The sequence below is a fragment of the Rhinolophus ferrumequinum genome, chromosome 22 (assembly GCF_004115265.2).
Source record: "Rhinolophus ferrumequinum isolate MPI-CBG mRhiFer1 chromosome 22, mRhiFer1_v1.p, whole genome shotgun sequence".
Lineage (NCBI taxonomy): Eukaryota > Metazoa > Chordata > Mammalia > Chiroptera > Rhinolophidae > Rhinolophus > Rhinolophus ferrumequinum.
In genome coordinates, this window is record NC_046305.1 from 52732711 (window position 1) to 52754005 (window position 21295).

Consider the following 21295-nt stretch of genomic DNA (forward strand, 5'->3'; position numbering starts at 1 on the left):
TTTATTAACCAATGTCACCCCAATAAATTAAAAAATATCAATAGTGGGGGAAAAAAGTTCTCTGCAAATAGAGACTTGTGATGACTTCTCACAAGATTTTCAGAAGCAGAACAGGTTTACAACAATTTAATGTGTCATCACTTTTTGTAACGATCACTTAACAGGCCCTCGCTATCAGAACAGGGTCTGTCAACCTCCGTACTATTAACTGACACTTGGGGCCAGATAATTCTTCGTTGCAGGAAGCTGTCCCGGGCACAGTAGGATGTTAGGCAGCACCTCTGGCCTCTACACACTAGATGCCAGTAGCACCCCAACCCTCCAGTTTTTTTGTTGATTTTTTTAAGATTTTTGTTTTTATTGGGGAAGGGGAACAGGACTTTATTAGGGAACAGTGTGTACTTCCAAGACTTTTTTCCAAGTCAAGTTGTTGTCCTTTCAGTCTTAGTTGTGGAGGGCGCAGCTCAGCTCCAGGTCCAGTTGCCGTTTACTAGTTGCAGGGGGCGCAGCCCACCATCCCTTGTGGGAGTCGAACCGGCAACCTTGTGGTTGAGAGCCCGCGCTCCAACCAACTGAGCCATCCGGGAGGCAGCTCAGCTCAACGTGCCGTGTTCAATCTTAGTTGCAGGGGGTGCTCCCCACCATCCCTCGCGGGACTCGAGGAGTTGAACCGGCAACCTTGTGGTTGAGAGCCCACTGGCCCATGTGGAGTTAGGAGCTAGGAGCATGGAGCTCCAACCACCTGAGCCACCGGACCGGCCCAACCCTCCAGTTTTGAGAACCAAAAGTTTCCCGGTACACAGCCAACTGTCCCTCTGGGGGGGCAAAATCCTCCCAGCTGTGAACAATCACATTAGAGTAAACAACAACAACACGACCGCCCACAGGGAGTTCTGGGGCGATTACCAACAGTTTCAGGCCTGTAGCTGAACATAAACACCACCAGAGGAAGTCAGAATAGTGGTTACCTTTGGGAGTGGGGCATGAAAAGGGCTTCTGGGTGGAGGTAATCTTCTATATCTCTGCCATGTCACCATATAAAACTTTTCTGTATGTATATCATAGCTCAGTTAAAAACAAAAAAGTTTACCAAAAAACCCAACAAAACAAAAACTGATAAGCAAGAGACTGGTATTCCTTGCCTCAATGCTGCTAGAAATCAGGTGCAAGAGGTACAGAACCAAGACACCTGAGGGGCAGGGAGACAAGCCCCTAAATACTTCTTGATAATGAAACGATTTACCCTTGAGTTCGAGATACGTGACAGTATTCAGGTCCTTCCTTTAGCCATGCAGCTCTAGTTAGTTAGCCATTCCTTTTTACCCATAAAGCTTTCTAAGATTGATAAGCACATCTGAGGTCAGGGTCACGTATCCTGTTCACTGAGACTTTCATACCTTTTGGAAGTTAAAAAAGACTCTTTGAAAACCTCTCTAACAAGAAAATCTCTACATAGCATTAAAGAGGGCTGCATGAGATCAGGCATGAAACTTATTAGCTACTACCGTGTTTCCCTGAAAATAAGACCTAGCCGGACGATCAGCTCTAATGTGTCTTTTGGAGCAAAAATTAATGTAAGTCCCAGTCTTAATATAATATAAGGCCAGGTATAATATAATTAATATAATATACTAAAACATAATACCAGGTCTTAATTTTTGCTCCAGAAGACGCATTAGAGCTGATGATCCGGCTAGGCCTTATTTTCGGGGAAGCACGGTAATATAATAGCAAGGCAGTCGCCTATCCCCAAGCCAAAGCACCACTCAAACAAGAACTGGATTCTCTACTCCAACAACTAGGACAGATAAAGGGGATAATCTGTGGGGGAAAAAATACGAGGGACCATAAAAACAGAGTGGCTTGTGGGTCTTTAAGAGTGGATAGAAAAATTTTCAGGCCAAGAAAGCAATTCCCATATTGACTGAAATATTAACTATAGAGGAGTTTATAAGATCTTCCGATATTCTACTTACACATCCATAAATTTCTTAGAGAAAAAAATGTCATCTGACTAGGTATTTTACATTTCATTGCTTTTTAAATCCAGGGCAACTTTATTAAGATACCTTTCTGAAGGGTCTTCTAAAAAGAGAAAAGTGGCTAAGCAAACACTTTCAGTTCATTAAAATACTGTGGCTATGGCTTTCAAAACTAAAACAGTATCTCTTAAAACACTTTATAAGAAAGAAAAGACAAAGAGCACTCAAATCATCTGATTTTGCCTTTTCCTTTTCTTCTAGTATGGTAACAACAGAACCATCTTATGCAGCCCGGAGAGAACGAGGACAGAAGACAGCTATGATACCTCAAACAGCATTACTTCCTTGACTGCCGCTGCTCAGTGTCTCAGGCTACCCAATGTAGTGCCCTGGAAAGATTAGTGCTTCCCAGGGAAATACAGTATTTTTCTACAAATAATCAAAATTACATTATGTTGCTCTGAAGTGGAAGTATCTACTTAAGAAAAATTTCTTCTATAGGGACCCAGCCCTATGTCTTTAAAAAAATGCCAGCTCTATTGTAATGGATTCAAATCACTACTCGGGCTACGTATGTTAAGTTCCCAAAGCTAAACGTTTGGCCAGTTTAATACATCTTAAAACTAAAAGAACGACTGCTGAAACAGATGCCCTTATTCAGTGACTTTGTGTGTTTGCTCATTCAAATATTACATTCCTTTAAAATGCTGCTGGTTAGCTGAAAATTGTTGGGAAAAAAAGAAATAAACGAATAAAATATCAATCTCAAATCACACAGCTCTGGTAAGTATTTAAAACTGTCATATACCCGGGGTCAAATTAGAATCAGGAACTTTAAAAACAAGCAAGTTAAAGATGTAACCTTATTCAACAAGATGAAACAACTAATGGGCAACCACCTTCCATGAAAGTCCACATCTGGCTGACTGATCTTCCTCTGATTAAGATGTTCTTTTAAAAAACATTCTGGAGAGGCGGAAGAAAGGGGGGGGAAATTCTGGGGCTAACTATCTCCAACTTATTACAAGTATCCCCAAATAATAGCTCATTTGTCCAGTTACACTACGATTAATCTACGTAGGACCAGAATCAATTTACTCCACAGATTGGCCGTTTTCTGTAAAGGACCAGATAGTAACTATTTTAGGCGCTGGGGGCCTTAGCTTTGTGGTGACTACTAACTCTTGACACTGTAGCACTGTGAAAGCAGCTGTAGACAGCGTGTAAAGAATATAAGTATGGTGACTTCCAATGAAACTATAGACACCAAAATAGGAACTTTGTATAATTTTTGCATATCATGAAATATCTTTCTGGTGCTTTTTTAACCATTAAAACTGTAAAAGCCATGCATAATCCTTAGCTCATAGGCTGCACAAAAACAGGCAGCAAGCAAAATGTGGCTTATCAGCCCTTAGTCTGCTGACCCCTAATCTAAACTCTCATTTATTTTTACCAAACATTTCAAATATACAAAAGAGTATGCAGACTATTAAAACAACCACTTATTATTATCTAGTTTAAGAAATAAAACATCACAAATAAAACTGAAGTTCTCTTAGTAACTATTCCAATCCCACTTCCCTCCCTCTTCTCCTCAAAGGTAACCCCTCTACTGAGCTCAACTGCTTATCACTGCCACGCTCTTTCAAATCACTTTTACTTTATGTGTGCAGGTATATCTATATAAAAAAATACTGTATTGTTTTGCAAGTTAAAAAAATTATGGTATTATTATTATACATATATATTCTTTTGCAACTCACTTTTTTCAACATTATCTTTGATTTTTATCCAAGTTGACACATTCACCTTAAATGGTGTACAGAATGCCAAGTATGAGGATATCACAATTAAGTTTTCTATTTCCTGTTCACTCAACAAATTAATCACATATTATATAGTAAACATTGTTCTTAATACAGGGCTACAACAGCAAATAAGGCAAAATTCCTCCCTCCGTAGAGTTTTTACTCTCATAGACTCCAGCATTTTCTCTTTATTGATGTTATCTCTCTTTCCCTAGTGAGGTCTCAAAAGTCACCCTAAGTTTATCCAAAAAATGACGAATATGAAGGCTTTAAGTAAATGGAAGAGAAATCCCTTCCCCTTCATTAAGGTTTATTCAAAGATACTTCTTGTTAAGCTGAAAACTAAAGAAAAACTCGTAGGAATAAATTTCACCCCAAATATCAGAATCGTTAAGCTTTCAACATTTTAAAGTTAGAACCTCCTTCATCCAGGCTTACACTACGAACAGGTCAGTAGTGATAAGACAAGTGAAGCTTCCAGTTTCTTTTCCAAAAACCCAGTGTCAAGCAGAAAGAAAGCAAAGATGAGCAGTGGGTCTAAATCTATTGGTCAGTCAACAGAAGGAAGTATCTTACTTTGTAAACCAAAACATCAGAGAACTGATATTAAGAAGTCAAGCTTTGCTCCTTGGAAGTAAAAATGACAGACTTCCTGAATAAGAAATAAGCAAGACACCACCACCACCAAGAAATTAATGAAACAGCTTCCAATGCTCTTTTACTAATCTCAAAGGAGATGGTAACTTTGAACCCATTTCATGCCCTTGAATTAGTCAAATTTCCTGTCACTCTTTAAAGAATGTTTATGAAAAGTAATTGTGTGTTTCCTTTTACTCCTGACAGTAGGCTCTGAATATGGGATAAAAGAAAAAATGTGTGTGGGGTCGTGGTACCACCAAAGGTAACCCCACCCCCCTACTCTGCGCAGGTGAAGCCTACCAGTGAGTTCTAAATTCACTAAACAAAATTTCAATCTACTGAATAAAACAAATCATCTCCATTGTAAAAGCAGAAAAATGGGATAGGGAGGAATATAAGTAAGTGACCCACTGCTAAGGAAAACTAGTCAGAAGGAAAGTCTTAAGTCGTGGAAGGCATTTACCATCTTAACATCCCCATTCCCTGACAACAGGATGACCCTGCGGAGTGGCAGTGCCGGCTCTCTGCTCTGCCTACCGGGAGTGAACACGCACTCGAGAACGAGAAAGGAGTTTCCGTGGAAGCAGTCAACTGAGACCTGCACATGCCCCACTCCTGCCGCTGTCCTGATTCATAAAGACTGTGGTGACAAGAAATCAATTTATCAAAATTTTTACATTTAGATGGACAATTGAGAGGTTTGAGGGACATTTTAAAGATGAAAATTTTTCTGTTAAGATGCCTACTCCTCTTTCTAACAATTAGCTAGTCACAAGGCCAATAATCAAAATTCCAAGACACTTGCTTTTAAGAAAGGAAATGCTAATAAGGTACTATGTAAGTGTTCCTAAAGATTCTGGAAGACAGTTCTTATCACTGTCCAGCCACACTATTTCCCTCAAATTTAGATTTAAATTAAGTGGTATTAGAAACTCATAGCGTATTGGTGTGAATATAAATTGATACAAATTTTTGGAGGATAATTTAATACTCTCTAATAAAATTTTAAATGTACAAGCCCTTTGCTCCAGTAGTTGTATTTCTAGAAATTTTACCTACAGATACAATAAAATGTATAAAGACTGTGGACAAAAAAAGGAGTTCTATGGAAAGAAACTTCACAGAGTGATCTAATCGTAATTCCTAAGGCAGGTCATGGTGGGTAGTCATGCCCCAGGCATATAACTTCTTTAGTAAAAGGTTATCTTTGCCTTAAGCAATCCCTGTCCATCCTTTTTGTGTATTTAGGTTAACACACCTTTGAAATAATCACCCTCAAGAGAGCACATCTTAACTATCCTGTAATCCAGTTCCCACCTTGCTTTCTCCCACCTTCATATAATCTTCCTTACATTCCCGCCTTAATTTCAAATGCATAAAAAGAAACTGGAAAACTGTCGTTCTCCAGAGCATTTGAGACCTCGCTCTCTGGCAATTGTCGTCAGTTTTGGATCAAATAAATTCTTATAAAAATTCTTGACAGATCTGGACGTTTCTTACATCAACAAGAAGTATGTAAGATGTTTCACTGGAACCCTGGTTATGACAGCGCGCAAGCACGCACATACAAAACATCCTGAATGTTCCTCAGAGGGAACAGATTAAGTAAATTATACTCATACAATGAAATATTATACAGCTATTAAAACAATGACAGACACATGTATCATGTATATGTATAAACATATACACATACACACACAGGTAAGAATACAGAATAATACTCAAGAGTTTAGCTTAAGAGTCAGACTTCCTAATACTGTATCTCAGCACTTGTACTTATTAGATATGTGAGTGACCTTAGGCAAATCTCTCTGCCACTCAGTTTTTTTCATTTGTAAAATGGGAAAGATAACAGCATCTAGCTTTAGAGTGTTTGTTAAGGATTAAAGAAGTTAATTAATGTGAAGTGCTTAGAACAGTGCCTGGCACATAGAAAAGCCCAATTAAGTGTTAGTTATTATTAAAAACATATCAAAGGTATTAAAAGGATATGGGCAAGCAATCACAATAGCTAAAATTAAAGCAAGAGAAGTTGGGAAATGAATGGAATAGAGATTTTGAAAGTAGAATTTTCAGGATTTAGTAAGTCTGTCTCACGCTCCAATCCAAGTTGTAAAAAGTGGTAAATAAAGATACCGTTCCTACTTAAGAGACACTTGTTCCTAATATGCCGGTTACTTAATTTATAATCATATTGTATCTACTATTATAGTTATTTTGATATATGTCTTCTCTCCTGGATTATGTATCTTCTTGAGGACTGAGGCTGGCATTTATCTTCATGTACTCTACAACACCTATGTATGTCTTTGACGTAGTTAAGTGTACAACCAATGTTCTGTGAAAGAATTAATGGTCAGGCCTTTTCAGTTCCCAATACTAGTGGATTTAAGTGGATACAAAGTAAACAGAGCACTAATGGGGGGAGGGGGACACACCACAAGAGTAGAGACCCAAGTTTTCTCTTTATCAGAACAATTAACTGTCATTTTCCTAGCCTGAAGCAGTCTAAGATAGAGAAAACCACCTCCGCTCTATACTTCAGGAATTGGAAAAAATAACCCCGTATCACTGATCAGATTTTCTGACAGAATTTGGGATTTAGGACTACAGATGAAATTACAAAACAGAATTCATGAACTAAATAATCAGCATTCCTAAATTAAGTTTAATAACCCAGTAGTACTCAAATTATGCTATTCATTGTTGACTAAGCGAATAACAGCAATGAAAAGTCATTAAATGGCAAGACTTGTAGGCAATATGAAAGGTACACAGCTATACACCCAAATGTTATTCCCAGTGAAGTTCTGATATCCATTAAAAGATTTTTCACCATTAAAATTTAAAGAGTAAGTAAATTCTCTATATACAGATTTGAATTTTTTTTCTATGTTATTAAGTGGACAAAAGCAGTATGTGGAAAACATGCTACCTTTTGTGTAAAAAGAACAAAAACTAAAAATAAATCCGTATTTGCGTGTGTGTGTGTGTGTGTGTGTATACACTGAAATGATAAAAGAAAGGAATAACAGTGATGGGGTTTAAAACTAGACAGGTGAGAAACAATGATGAGAAACTTTTCACTGTATATCTTGACTTTTAAAAAAAATTTAAACCAAACTTTCAAAAATAAAATGTTCCAACCACAACAACATAATTCATTTACAAGAACAAGATATTTGGAGTAACCTTGATTCTAATGTCACAAAGTACTGTGATCCCAGGAGCTAGGTGAAATAAAAACTACGACAGGAATGAGCAGCCATAATGTAATAACAGGATTGCATTCAGATTAGTTTTATATTGTTTGGCCCAATATAAAAAAGCATGTAAACAGAAAAACCCAGCCTAAAATTCATATGGCATCTCAAGGGACCCCAAATAGCCAAAACAATATTGAAAAAGAACAGTCAGAGAACTCACACTACTTGATTGCAAAACTTAACTACAAAGCTCCAATAATCAAAATGATGTGGTAATAAAGACATACATACAGGCCAATGGAACAGAATGGAGAGCCCAGAAATAAATCCTTGTGTATATGGGCAAATGATTTTCAACAAGGGTGCCAAGACCACTCAATGGAGAAAGGACTGCCTTTTCAATAAATAATGCCATAGATATTGGATATCCATATATAAAAGAATGAAGTTGAATCCTTTCCTTACAGCCTATACAAAAATTAACTCAAAATGGACCAAAGACCAAGTGTAATAATTAAAACTATAAAACTCCTAGAGAAAACCAGAGGGGTGCGGAAGCTTCATGACATTGGATTTGGCAACAACTTCTTGAATATGACACCAAAAAACTCAGGCAACAAAAGAGAAACTAAATTTGATATCATCAAAATTAAAAACTTTTGTGCATTAAAGGACACTGTCAATAGAGTAAAAAGGTAACCCACAAAATAGGAGAAAATATTTGCAAATCTGTATCTGATAAACGATTAATATTCAGAATACATAAAGAACTACTACTTAACAACAAAAAACCCAAACAACCCAATTAAAAAATGGGAGATGATTGGATAAAGAAGGCGTGGTACGAGTTAGCTCAGTTGGTGAGAGCACGTTGTTACTAACACCAAGGTTGCCAGATTTGATCCCCACACAGGCCACTTTGAGCTGCGCCCTCCTTAAAAAAAAAAAAAAAAGGGGGGGGCCAGCCCGGTGGCTCAGGCGGTTGGAGCTCCATGCTCCTAACTCCAAAAGCTACCGGTTCGATTCCCACATGGGCCAGTGGGCTCTCAACCACAACGCTGCCGGTTCAACTCCTCGAGTTCCACAAGGGATGGTGGGCAGCGCCCCCTGCAACTAAAGACTGAACACGGCACCTTGAGCTGAGCTGCCGCTAAGCTCCCGGATGGCTCAGTTGGTTGGAGCGCGTCCTCTCAACCACAAGGTTGCCGGTTTGACTCCCGGCAAGGGATGGTGGGCTGCGCCCCGTGCAACTAGCAATGGCAACTGGACCTGGAGCTGAGTCGCGCCCTCCACAACTAAGATTGAAAGGACAACAACTTGACTTGGAAAAAAAGGCCTGGAAGTACACACTGTTCCCCAATAAAGTCCTGTTCCCCTTCTCCAATAAAATCTTTAAAAAAAAAAAAAAAGGAAGACGGCGTGGTACATATATACAATGGAGCATTACTCCTCCATAAAAAAATAAAATCTTACCATTTGTGACAACATGGATGGACCCAGAGAGTATTACGCTAAGTGAAATGTCAGAGAAAGACAAATACCATATGATTTCAGTTATACGTGAAATCTAAAAAACAAAATAAACGAACAAACAAAACAGAAACATACTCATACAGAGAACAAGCTGATGGTTGCCAGATGGGAGGGGGTTGGGGGCTGAAAAAGGTGAAGGGATTAAGAAGTACACACTGGCAGTCACAGAGATGTAAAGTACAGCATAGGGAATATAGTCAAGAATATTGCGGTGACTACGTATGGTGCCAGATGAATACTAGACTTATCAGGGGGATCACTTCATAAGTTATAATAATGTCTAACCACTCTGCTGTATACCTGAAACTAACAGAATATTGAATGGCAACTGTATTGCAAAATGAAAATAAATGTAATTTAATTTAAAAAATAAAACAAGACAAAAAATGGGCAAGGACTTGAACAGACGTTTTTCCAAAGAAGATACACAAATGACAAGCACATGAAAAGATACTCAACATCGCTAATCATTAGAGAAATGCAAACAAAAACCACAATGAGATACCACTTCACACCAACTGGGACAGCTTTTATAAAAACGAAAAACCAGAAACTAAGTGTTGGCAAGGATACAGAGAAATTGGAATCCTTGTACATTGCTGATGGGAATGTAAATGGTACAGTCAGTATAGAACACAGCATTGCAGTTCCTCAAAAAATTAAACATAGAATTGCCATCTGGTCCAGCAATTCCAACTCTGAGTATATATGCAAAGAATAGAAAACAGGGACTCAACGCAGAGATCTGTAATTCATGTTCATAGCAGCATTCATTACTCCCGATCGCCAAAAGGTAGAAACAACCCAGTGGCCATTAATGGATAAACAGATACACCAAACGTGGTATATACTCACACATAAACTGGAATATTATTCAGCCTTTAAAAAGGAATGAGATCGACCGGTGCTCTAACACTCAGGAACCCTGGAGGCATCATGCGAAGTGCAGTGAGCCAGGACGACGACACAACAGGACAGCTGTTGTGTGATTCCACTTACACGAGGTACCTGGAGTGGTCAAATGCACAGCAAGCATAACGGTGGTTGCCAGGGGCTCGGGTAGGAAACATGGGCACTTTTTAATGGGGACAGAATTTCAAATTGGGAAGATGAGAAAGTTCTGGAGATGGGTAGTGGTGATGTTTGCACAACAACGTGAACGTATTTACTGTCCCCGAGCTGAGCGCTTAAAATAGTTGAAATGGTAAATGTATGTATATTTTACCACACACACACAAACTATGTGCTAGGTTTACCATTATCTTGTATAAGAATGTCTAACATTTACTGAACGGTTACTATCTGCCAGGCACAGACAAGCAAAAGGTCTACAACAAATAAGTGGTAGAGCAGAAATTTGAACCCAGGACTTTGTGATTGCAGAACTATACTTTTCCAGTAAAAAAGTCATTATAGTTTAACCAAAGAAAAGCTTTCAAGCAATTAAGTGAAAAATATACACTAAGAGTAGTATCAATACTAGACTACTGTCTCATATCCAGACACCAAAATTCAATTTATGCAAACACTGAGAACGGTTGGTTCTGAAACAGACAGGGAAGGAGAGAGAGACCAACCGACCGCAGCTTTACAGAATACCCCACAGAAGCTAACGTGACAGTCTAGGCAGCACACGAAAAGACATGCTGAACAGCCCCAAGAACAACAAAATTAAAATGCCAGCTTCCAAAGGTTTCTTCAGTTAACTTATAAAGCTGTAAAACAATGAGTAAAAACCTCACTGCCTTCTAGTAACTCTCTGCATCACGACAGCACCCCTCATACAGTCCTTTTCACACCCTCAAGCCAAGTGAACCCAGAAGACAGCACAAGTCACACGCAGCTACAGACCCTTTTAAAAAGGGTTGTGTTTTTGAAACAACTTTATCACATTGCATTTTACTCCCTCCTGTGAATATTACCAGATATTCAGCCAGACAGAATAGAAAGTTTAATTTGGAAATCAAGACTGCCCAGATTCTAACCTTGGTTATTTATACCCTTTGTGACATCTACCACCCTATAACTGACAAAATTGGGAAGCTACAATTTAACATCAGATAGACATCAAGGCCTTGGGAATACCAAGGTCACTCAACAATCAAAAAGTTCATAACAGGTGGCACCTATTTATGCAGTAGTACTTCATTAGATCTCAAAAAAAAATTTACATCATTATTTAGGCTAAAAAGATCTTATTCCTTTGAATCCTCAAGGTTGTTTAAAGAAGCACTTGCTATTTTAAGATGTTTCTATCCACTGTAAAACACAGCTATGAAAGATCCGTTTGCAGTCACCTATATTCCTGGAAAGCCTTCCGTTCAATGTTAATGCATGATACAGAAATCAAAGGGGAAATAGCTCTCCAAGAAGAAGAAGAGTTAAAAATGCAGGCCAATAAAAACTTAGGATTGTATCTTAGCGCAGCAAGAGACCCGTATTCTAGTTTCCGTTCATTTGACAAAAAATATCTCAATTTAAAATACTCTAAAAAAGCAAAACTTTCAAATTCACAATGCACTCAGCTGAGGTGCTGGGCATTCTTTACTACCTGAATTATAAAATGAGAAAGAATGGCATCAGAGTAACGTTAATTTATTCATGGACACTTACAGATCAAGCTCTAGTAAATGTGAAGTGTGTCATGCTATTCACATCCAATTTCCACAGAACATAATATAAAGTCTTCTGGCCAACCTGCCCAGGGCAGCAGCTATCACTTTAATAGCAACACATCAATCTAGTCATATAAATGTTAAAGAGTGATTAGAAAACTTCCCTCCCTCCAAAAATGTAAAAAATGTTACATCCTATTGGGGAGATATTTTTAATCTTTTTCACTGGTAGCTCCAACTACAAGATAAAGGTTTGGAATTCAGGAGTGAATGCCATTCAGGTAAACCTTATGCCTTTACATGATACAGATTTCTCAAAGTTTTGTTTTTATTTTAAGACCAAAATATCACCTTTAAAAAAACCGAAAAATCAAAGGTATTGTTCCTTCTCTCTGATCCCCAGGTCTGTCTGCACGCCTCACAGAAGAAAAAGAATGATGGGCTTTACAGATTTCTTACTGTGATATTACCATCTTTACAGAAAGGAAGGGTTTCTTGCTGCTGGCTCAAGAGTTTCTGCTCACTCACAAAGTTGAAACCTTACTCCCCTGCTTCTAGCACTTAGATGAAAGAAGATGGGGGGCAGAGCTCAGTTACAGTTATCCTCCTGGGAACTCAATGAAGGTGAGCGCCAAGCTGGATGAGCTGTGCCACTTGCCTTAGAAGATTCATGGGGGGGGGGGGGGGAATGCAGCCTCCATATCAGTGAAGTTTCTAAAAAGAATATCTGCCACCACACTAGTTCCTGGAAAACCAGCACACAAAAGCAGTCAATTCCCCCATTCCAGAGCTGCAACCCTTTAAAAAAGGTCAACACACAGAGGAAGCACAGGGAAGCAGAAGAGCAGGCAGAGCCTTGTCAAAGCCCTCAGGGAGAGCGCTAGTACCCTTAGATGCTCCTTCCCGGTCACGTAATTTTGAGAAGCTCTGCATGCTTTGGCCATTCTGTTACCACTCCCAAGGTACACTGTATATTTAGACATGCTAGGCTCTGGGAAGTGTCATGCTGTAAAGAAATCTACCTTAACTTAGCCCAGAACTCTTCAAAGCCTTATTTGACCACATTGACTTCTACGTAAAAGCTATTAATACTAAGGAGAACCATCCTGGGTTTTGTTGGAAAAGGCAAAACAAAACTCTATGAGAAATGTTAGGAGAATGGTAAGATCACAACTTTTGGAGTCAGGCAGAGTTGTTCAAATAATAGTAGATTCACCACTTTTCTTAATCTGTGAGATTCCAGCAAAATGACAACCTGCCTGAGAACTGAGTTTTTTCATCTGTAAAATGGTTATAAAAATATCTCCCTCCCCGAGTTACCGCAAGAATTAAAATAGTCAAAAGCCTTACACAAAGCAAGTGCTCAACAAATGAGCTCCCATTGATATTTTTAAAATTCCTTTAAAGTTCTAAAAGTTGCAAATTTCTTTGAAATCTGAGGGAAAAAATTACAGAATTCATGACTGGGAGACTCCTTGAGAAGTGTAACTTCTCAGAATTTTGCAACGCTTTTTATCCACTGGGATGTTGGGAAAGTCTCTAAATTTGCCCCGTTAAGACAACATACAGGAGTATACTACACTGCTGATGGAAACGGATCAGCATGAACAGACACATGTTGGAGAAGAGTACTTGTGGCTCCAGTGATAGAAAGGGCCTCCCATCAATGAGGAAAGATGAGTTCTGAGAAAAGCTCTGCTTGCGTCAGCTCGTAATAACTAACAACTGCCCAGCGCTTTGCGGTTTCTAAAGCACCTTTTACATGCATAATCTCCTCTGACTGACACAGAAACCTTGTGAAATAGATACAGCAGCTATTGGTCCTCATTTCTCAGTTCAGGAAACTACTGCTTGGAGACTTCAAGTGACTAAACTAACGTCACACAGATGATAAATGGCAGAACGAAAACTCCAACCTTGTTCTTCGGTCCCCAGAAAATAACAAAAGGGGCATCTTCTAAATGTATGCAGTATTTTTGAACCTACAGGATTATTCATATTTTTAAATATCTTTCAGGAGACAGCCACCACGCTAGGCACTGGAGACACAACAGTAAAAAGACATAGTATCTTCTTTCAGGATGTTTACAGACCACTGGGGGGAGACAAGCAATATTTATAAATTAAGAGTGAGAGCAGAGAAGAAAGCATATCTAAGTCTCTTTGGGCAAGCCAGGAAGACTTCCCAGAGAAAGTAGCATCTGAAATGAAATTTGGAAGCTGATCTGGGAACTAAAAGAACTGTTATTTTCTCATGTATAAACTGTAAGGGAGAAAAGTAAAGCTGGATAGCAAGGCAAAGGCCAAAATTATAAAGGCCTCTGAATATCAAATACTATGTAAAGTCTAAATTTTACCTTTAAATGATTGGAAGCTATTGAATACTTTTGAGAAGGGGAAGGACAATAATCAGATCTATGTTAGACCATTTTGAAGACAATATGATTAAGAGTCTAAAAGGGAACAAGACCAAAAACAGAGAGAACTATTAAGTTCATGGCAATATTCCAAGTAAGAGTTGTTTGGGCCTGAGTTAGGAAGAGAGAACTGATAGTGATGGTCATATTTTTGGCTTAGGTGACTCAGTGAATCAAAGAAGGGAACAGACCATAAAAACGTTGAGTTTGAGGTACCAATGGAATACAGAAGTGGCTGTCTCGCACATAGTAGACAGCTGGAAATAAAGGGCTGGAATTTAGGAGTGATATTTTAATATTTGTGTACACGGAAATTTTGTTCAATAATCAAGTATTATTGACCATTTCAATGGGAAAGCGATTGTTTTATCATGATTTGTATAATGCTTTAAAGTTCACAAAACATTTTAAGATCCCATATTATGCTTACCACATTTCGTACTTTTGTTATAAACAAACATGAGGTTAGGAAAACAGTTGTTATTCCTATGTGATCAATAAATATCTGAGTCTTAACTACATGCCAGGCAGTGTACTGCACATTAAACAAAATACCAAAATAAACCCATGCCTTCATAGACCTTATGTAATAGGAGGGGAACCAAAAAGCAGTAAATGCAACAAGTTATAAAGTTGGGCTATGAAAAGGAACACAGAATAGGGATGGATTAGGAGTGAGAGGTGGGAGTTGAAGGTAAAATTTTAAACAGGGGTAGGATAAGATCTTATTGAAAAGATAACATTTAAGCAAAAACTTGAAGGTGAGAAAATTAGTCAATCATATTATCTGTGGGAAAAACTCGCTATTTCCCACTAGCGGGAATAGCTAGTGCAAAGGTCCTACGATAAAGAGTGTGGCTGATACATTTAAGAAACAAGTCAATGTGACCGGAATAGAGTGAGCAAGTGGGAGGATGATAGGTAATCAAAAAGAGAAGGGATGGGGAAGGGCAGGCAGATCAAGATCAGGCAAGACCTTACAGGCCACTCTAAGGACTGGGAGAAATGAGAATTCAAAAATTATGAGTCTTACACAAAGTCATAAAGCCAACAAGTGGCAAAGAAGCTAGGATCTGACCTAAGATTTCTAGACTCTCCACACCTGTGTTCTACTATTCCAGTTTTCAACTTACTAGCTCACTCACAACCTCCGTCCTAGGAAGTCTGAATTTAAATACTCTCAAAAAGCTAATTTTTATAAATACCTTCTAGGTAAGAGATGCACATGCTCTCCGGTTACCATTCTGATCCCTCACGACCGTGATGGGAATTTACTAATCCTGATGTCTAATCTACATCCTACTAACATTCCAACCTATATTTCAGGAGATTACAAATCCCACCTTCCCCCCAAATGAGACAAGATCAAGAAAGCCTTCGTCAGAAGGCTCAAAGCATAACTTTCAGGTTCAAGAAACAGTAACCTGAATTATTTTAAAAATGCATACAAGCCAGATGCAAAAAGGAACACGGTAATGGCTCAGCAATATGGAAGTCGGGTCATTTCCCTTAATAGTTTACTGGTTAGTATTAATAACAATTATGCTGTCAAAGAAGTTTCTGCAATTACTACCCCTCTTTGACGTCTGGGATTCGACCTCCTCATACTTCAAAAGTAATAAAAAGACGTGTTCTTACTCATCTGCAGGTTTTGGTACTATAACCCAAAACTCTGGATAGTTTCTTGCCAGTTGATGGCAACGTAAGGCAATGGAAAAGATTAGCGAATTTTGAGGGCGACACCATCTATGAAGCTATGTCAGACAGGTTAAGCCCTTAATGGCCCTGATCAGTCCTTTCTTTCTGGATGAACCCAAACTGTACAGGAATATTTCACATATCCATAAGACAGAAAGTGAAAGATGGAACATGAGGAGGGAGCATTTCAAATCAGATCTACTCTTCTTCAGAGGCTTTCGTCGTTTCTACACAAATATAGGCGCCTCTGCTTCATGGACCCTGAAGCCACCCAAATCCCCAACCAGTACCTACAGAAAAAGCATCATAGGTATTACTAATGATAAACCAAATAATACGGCTAACAGAAGCTTTCCCCCCCAAAAGCCAGGAGTTTTCAACAGAAATTGAACATCCTTATGTTATCTTTTCCCGGGCTTAGCCAATGCAGGGGAACTGAAACTTTGTGTGGCATTGTCTGATAGGTTGGATTTTTTTCTGAGCAAGAGGTGGACAGCTTTACGCCAGGACTAGATTTATAGTCAATCTGGGTGTGTGTCTTTTTTTTCTTCTTCCCCTCCAAAATGCCTCAGAAAATGCCTGGCTATTGTGCCTTGATATGTAATGATGCAGGGCTTTTAGTACTGCAAAGGATCTGGAAAACAAAGTCTCTCGGTCCCAGTGGTGGTTCAGATCTTACGATTTCTACAGCAGCTGTTTTAATCAACCAAAGCTGGCTTGGCTTTTCTCAATGAGCCAAACAACATGAGCATTCTGAGCCGAGGGCAGAGGGGTGCTTGTCAGCATGACTACCGATGGGGTGGCTAACGTGGAATCTGCTCGAGTCCAGCGACCAGGACAGCACAGGTGCTGTTCCCCTACACATGCACCTCCAGTTTGGGGGGTGCAGGATGCAAGAAAGAAGTCAGTAAACTGAAACAAGAGGCCTGGTTTCATACAACATACAAGATACTGTTTAAAGCTAGGATGAATCCGGAGGTCCTAGCACAGGATTAGGGTACTATAATATCACCAAGACACTGACTCTTCTTCCACACTGCTGTTCTCTAACCAAAACCCAACCTGGAGGTCTGGCCAGGCCCAGCCAGAAAAAGAAAAGGTGGAGGGGAGTAGACACTTGCTCAAAAAAGAGGGGGGGGGCAGCACACAGGTTTTTTAAATGTACTTTTAAGACTACGAAGTTCAGAACAAATTTCTCCCATCTCCCTCCCCCACCACCCTGTGGCCTTATGCTAAACACAAGAGTAAAAGTTACCACCAGAACTTAGATGGGAAGGGCTGAGCAGAGAACCTGGTGAACACTGTTCCTAGACAAGTATGTCAGTGCAGCCTCTATTCAGACCCTGTTCGGACTGCCTCTAAACAGGAAGTTAACAGACATCACACGCAGGGGAAGCAAACCACAGTGTCATAAAGATGGATGCTGCTGTCAGCTACAAATCACTCTCACCTCATGCAAAGTGTTCTCAAGTAAGGAACAGGCAGGACAGAAGTCCCTAAGCCTCACCTCTTCTCAAACTGGGTCACTCGGCCCCCAGGCCCAGCCTTCTGATTGCTGCTGATTAATACCGACCGACTTCATTCTCCGCCGAGATGCCTATCACTGCCACTAAACTGAAAACGGAAGGCAGCACCACCAGCCCGGTACTCCTATTAACTTATTATTCCTGTCTTCTCAGGAGCCCGAGGAAAGGCTATCTGACCCAGCCCATCCCAAAACAGTCCGAGACTGGGTATCCTCACCGGAGCAGCAGCACCGTTTCCAACAGGTGTGGGCCTCCCTCAGAACACACTGACCCCTCCGCAGTACCACCTTGGCAGCTCCAGAAGCGCCTCCTCCCTCACCAAGTGTCAGCAGGAATGCTACTCTCCGACCGTACTCTACCAAGACTGCTCTAGCACCAAAAATATGACTCCAAGTGGTTATCAGACTGCTAGGAAGAGTCAGTTTATCAAAGAAAGAGCAATAAAGTTAGCACTAAACTCCCAGATGGGTTCATCTCCAATACATAGACAACATATATAGAATCAGAATTCATCTGCACTGGGAGGGGGGCGGGTTGGCGGGAGGACAGAGGTGAGAGGGGAAGATTTCAATTTGCACCACACGCATGCATTGTCTACTCAAAAAATAAATTATTACAAAGGAAAACGTTTCGAAACCTCAGAAGCATCAGCTCTTCTCTCCCATCCCACCGAGATGGGTTGAACCTGCTCCGAGTCCAGCGGCTGCAAGTCCAAACCTCTCCGTTGCAGTCTGGCCTGAAAGCACCGCTCTCGTGCTTTGCGGAAATTTATTAAGTATCTCGCAGCTCTCGTACAGGCACACAAAAGGCCCGCGAGCCATCATTCACCAGAAAGGAGAAAACTGGTTCTCGGGAGGCTCCCTGGTTCTCCAGGTGACAGCAGAACAAGAAAAGGTTGATAGTGAGCCCCCGACCCGCCGCCGCCGCCTCCATCCCCACCTCAGCGCCAGCCCCACCGGCCAACAGCTTGTGTTCGGAGGGAAGTTGGCGCTGGGGAAGAGTCAAGAAGCTACCATACCCTTCTGGGGGTGGCAGGGGGGTGTCCCGGGCCGGCGGATGGCGCCCAAACCTCTGCACTCACAGGAGTGGCTACCTCCTGGATTCAATGGGAAGCAGGGAAGCAAAAAGTCCTCGAAGTCCCGGCTCGGTCAGGGAAGGGTAAGTTCTAGTTCCATCGACCCTCAGGCACTGAACTGGGATACGGATCAGAGCCGGGGTGTCCCAGAAGCCCAGTGAGGACGGGGGGGTCCCGTCACCACGGAGAAGAAGTACCCCCGCGGGCCGAGACCATCCCTTTCTCCTGTGGGAGGGCGAGGGAGCGGTGGACGACGAAATAAAGGGGTCGGGGGCTGCGCTCCTGCTCCCTTCACCTACATAAAGATCATTACCCCGGGCTTCCTTCATCCTTGGGATCCCCCGTTTGTCCCAACCGCCGCCAAACCCAAGACTGAAAGCAGGGAGCGGCCCCCGCACCCTGAGGGCACCACTGGGGGTGGAGAGAGTTGAAGGGGGGGCGCGCTAGAGAGGAAAGGAGGGGAGCATGGCGGGCATGAGGCAGTGGAGTGAAAGCGGGGATGGCGGGGGAAACGGGGCGCGAGGGAGGGGAGAAAGAGTAAAAGGAGAAGGAATGAAGGGACACGAGCTGGGGGCGCGCAAGGCCGAAGTGAAAGACCGGGGCGCGCGCGCAGAGCGGGGGGAGGGGATGAGGTGAAGGGGGAGCGCGAGGCGGGGGCGCGCGGTGCCGGGTGGGGGGAGGGGGACGCAAGGCGGGGGCGCGCGGGCGGGCGTCGGCTCGCGGGCGCTTCCCCTCCCCCCGCCCCTCCACCTTTCCCTTCCCCCACCTCCGCCACCACCGCCTCCTCCCAGCCTCCCTCCCTTCCTCGCTCCTCACCGCCCCCGGGCGGGCGGGCGGCCAGGCTGGCCTAGGCCAGAGCTCCTCACCTGGCGGTGGCGGTGTAACTCCCGGCGAGCTCGCCTCCTCAGGCGGCGGCGGAGGCGTCGAAAAAGGAAGAGGCGACGGCACAGTGGGTTCCGGACCCCGCTGACGGGACCAGGGGCGGGGGTGGGGGAGGGGGGCGGGCCGGACCGGGGCGGGCGGGCGGAGCAGACACTGCGGTACAGACGGGGGCAGCGGCGGCGGCGGCGGCTGCACCGGCGGCGGCGGCACCACACAAACAAGGACGCTGATTGGGCAGCTGCCAAGCGCCTCGGCTCCGCCTTCCCCACACGCCACGACGCCCATTGGGCGACCTAAGCCGGCCTCCCCGCCCTCTTTTTCTCGGCCATACCAATAAGAGAGGGGATGCCGGGACTACACCCCACCCTTGAAGAGTGAGTGGCTGGAGAAGTGATGATTGGCGTACTTTAGACCCAATCCTAAGCGGAGGAGGGGGATGGTCTAGCGGGGGCGCGTTAATGGGTACCTCGGCCAGTCCCAGACACATCCGGGTCTTCAGCAGCCCATTAAGTGTCGGGGGTCAAAAAATCGCTTCAGGCTGCAACTTTACCTTAGAGACGTTTTGGTCCCCAGGCAGCCGCCGTACCCCAGTATCCCCAAACCGGGATTCCCCTTTGGCCAGTTCTCAGTCTTCCAATTCTAAAGATGGAGACTGGCGGACGGCGCTGGGCTCTGGGTTAGGTGGTGGTTCATCGCGACAGAACCCAGGGATTTCACGATAGAAATAGCTGTAGGCGCCCGGGCCTTGCTGTCTGTTTGGGGCGTGGCCTGTCTCCGTCTGCCAAAGGCCTTGAGCTTCCTGGTCTGCCTCGTACCCGAGCGTGGTCCTGTCGTGACTAGCCCACGACAGCAGGAGAAAAGGCAGCTAGCCAGATCGCGGAGAAGTTACGGCGTGCAGAGCAGAGCCCTCGTAGCTCCTCCAGGGGTTCTCCTGGTCTGGTTGAGTTCATTGGGAAAGAAACGGCCTCCCACCCCACGCCACTCCACCTAATCAGCTCAAGGCCCGACCCCTCTGCTGGCCTCCCTACTTCCCCGAAGCAGTCAGGCCCACCTAAACTTTCTTAGCATTTCTGGGGCATTTACCACAAGGATTGTTCTTAAGCAACTCGAGGATCAGGAGCAAGTAGCACAGAATGTGTTGAGGGAATTACAATAGTTAACTGTTGTGGGAGAGAGACTGCGAGGCTCTCTGCTCTACATTATTCTTTTAAGCGCTTTACGTGGATTATCTTACTTACTCCTCATTACTGTGGAGTCATTACTGTTCTCCCCATTGTACAGATGAGGAAAATGAGGCACAGATCAAATGACTTTGCCCAAAGTTACACAAGATAACATGGCAGAGCTGTAATTTGAACCTCAGGTAGATCAAGAAACAGGCTCAGAGAGGTTAGGTAACTTGCAAAGGTCAGACAGCTAATTAGTGACTAAGCAGTGGTTTGAACCCAGAAACAACTGGTTCCAGAAGCCCTAGACGTGTTTTTCACATCATGTGGAAGCCATGCTGTGCAATGGAAATGAAACTCATGAAGGACGTGGCCACACAAAGACATAGGGAGACCCTGAACACACACATGCCGGGGCATGCCCCAGTTCTTATTGTAAGTGTGTAAAAAGAAAAACCTGTTTCGTTCTAGTGTCACGTCCAGGTAAAGAACGTGGTCTCTGGAGTCAGACTGCCTGGGTTTGGATCTTGGCTCTACCTCTTCCCAGTTGTGTGATTTGGGTGCAAGTTACTTAACCTCTATTCTCTGTGCCCTAGTTTCCCTATCGGTGAAACAGGAATGAGTGATAAGAGTACCTAGCTCCTAAGGTAATTGTGAGGATTATCAAATAGTCCGTTTAAAATGCTCAGGACCGTGCCAAGGATAGTAAATACTCGATAAACATAATCGTCACTATTACGAG

At 42.5% G+C, this 21295-nt stretch overlaps 1 protein-coding gene across 3 annotated transcripts in view; it reads right to left on the minus strand.

Annotated features, from left to right (window-relative positions):
- The window catches only part of GATAD2B (GATA zinc finger domain containing 2B), a 71138-nt gene extending 51523 nt beyond the window's left edge, over window positions 1–19615 (minus strand). Inside the window, exon 1 of one of the 3 annotated variants that reach the window (XM_033092832.1) lies at window positions 19372–19615. The gene's annotated coding sequence lies outside the window, so the exon portion shown is untranslated. Of the gene's footprint in view, window positions 1–10029; window positions 10146–19371 lie in introns of those variants that run through there. The other 2 variants (XM_033092834.1, XM_033092833.1) reach the window with 2 other exon arrangements.
- Window positions 19616–21295: the final 1680 nt, after the last annotated feature.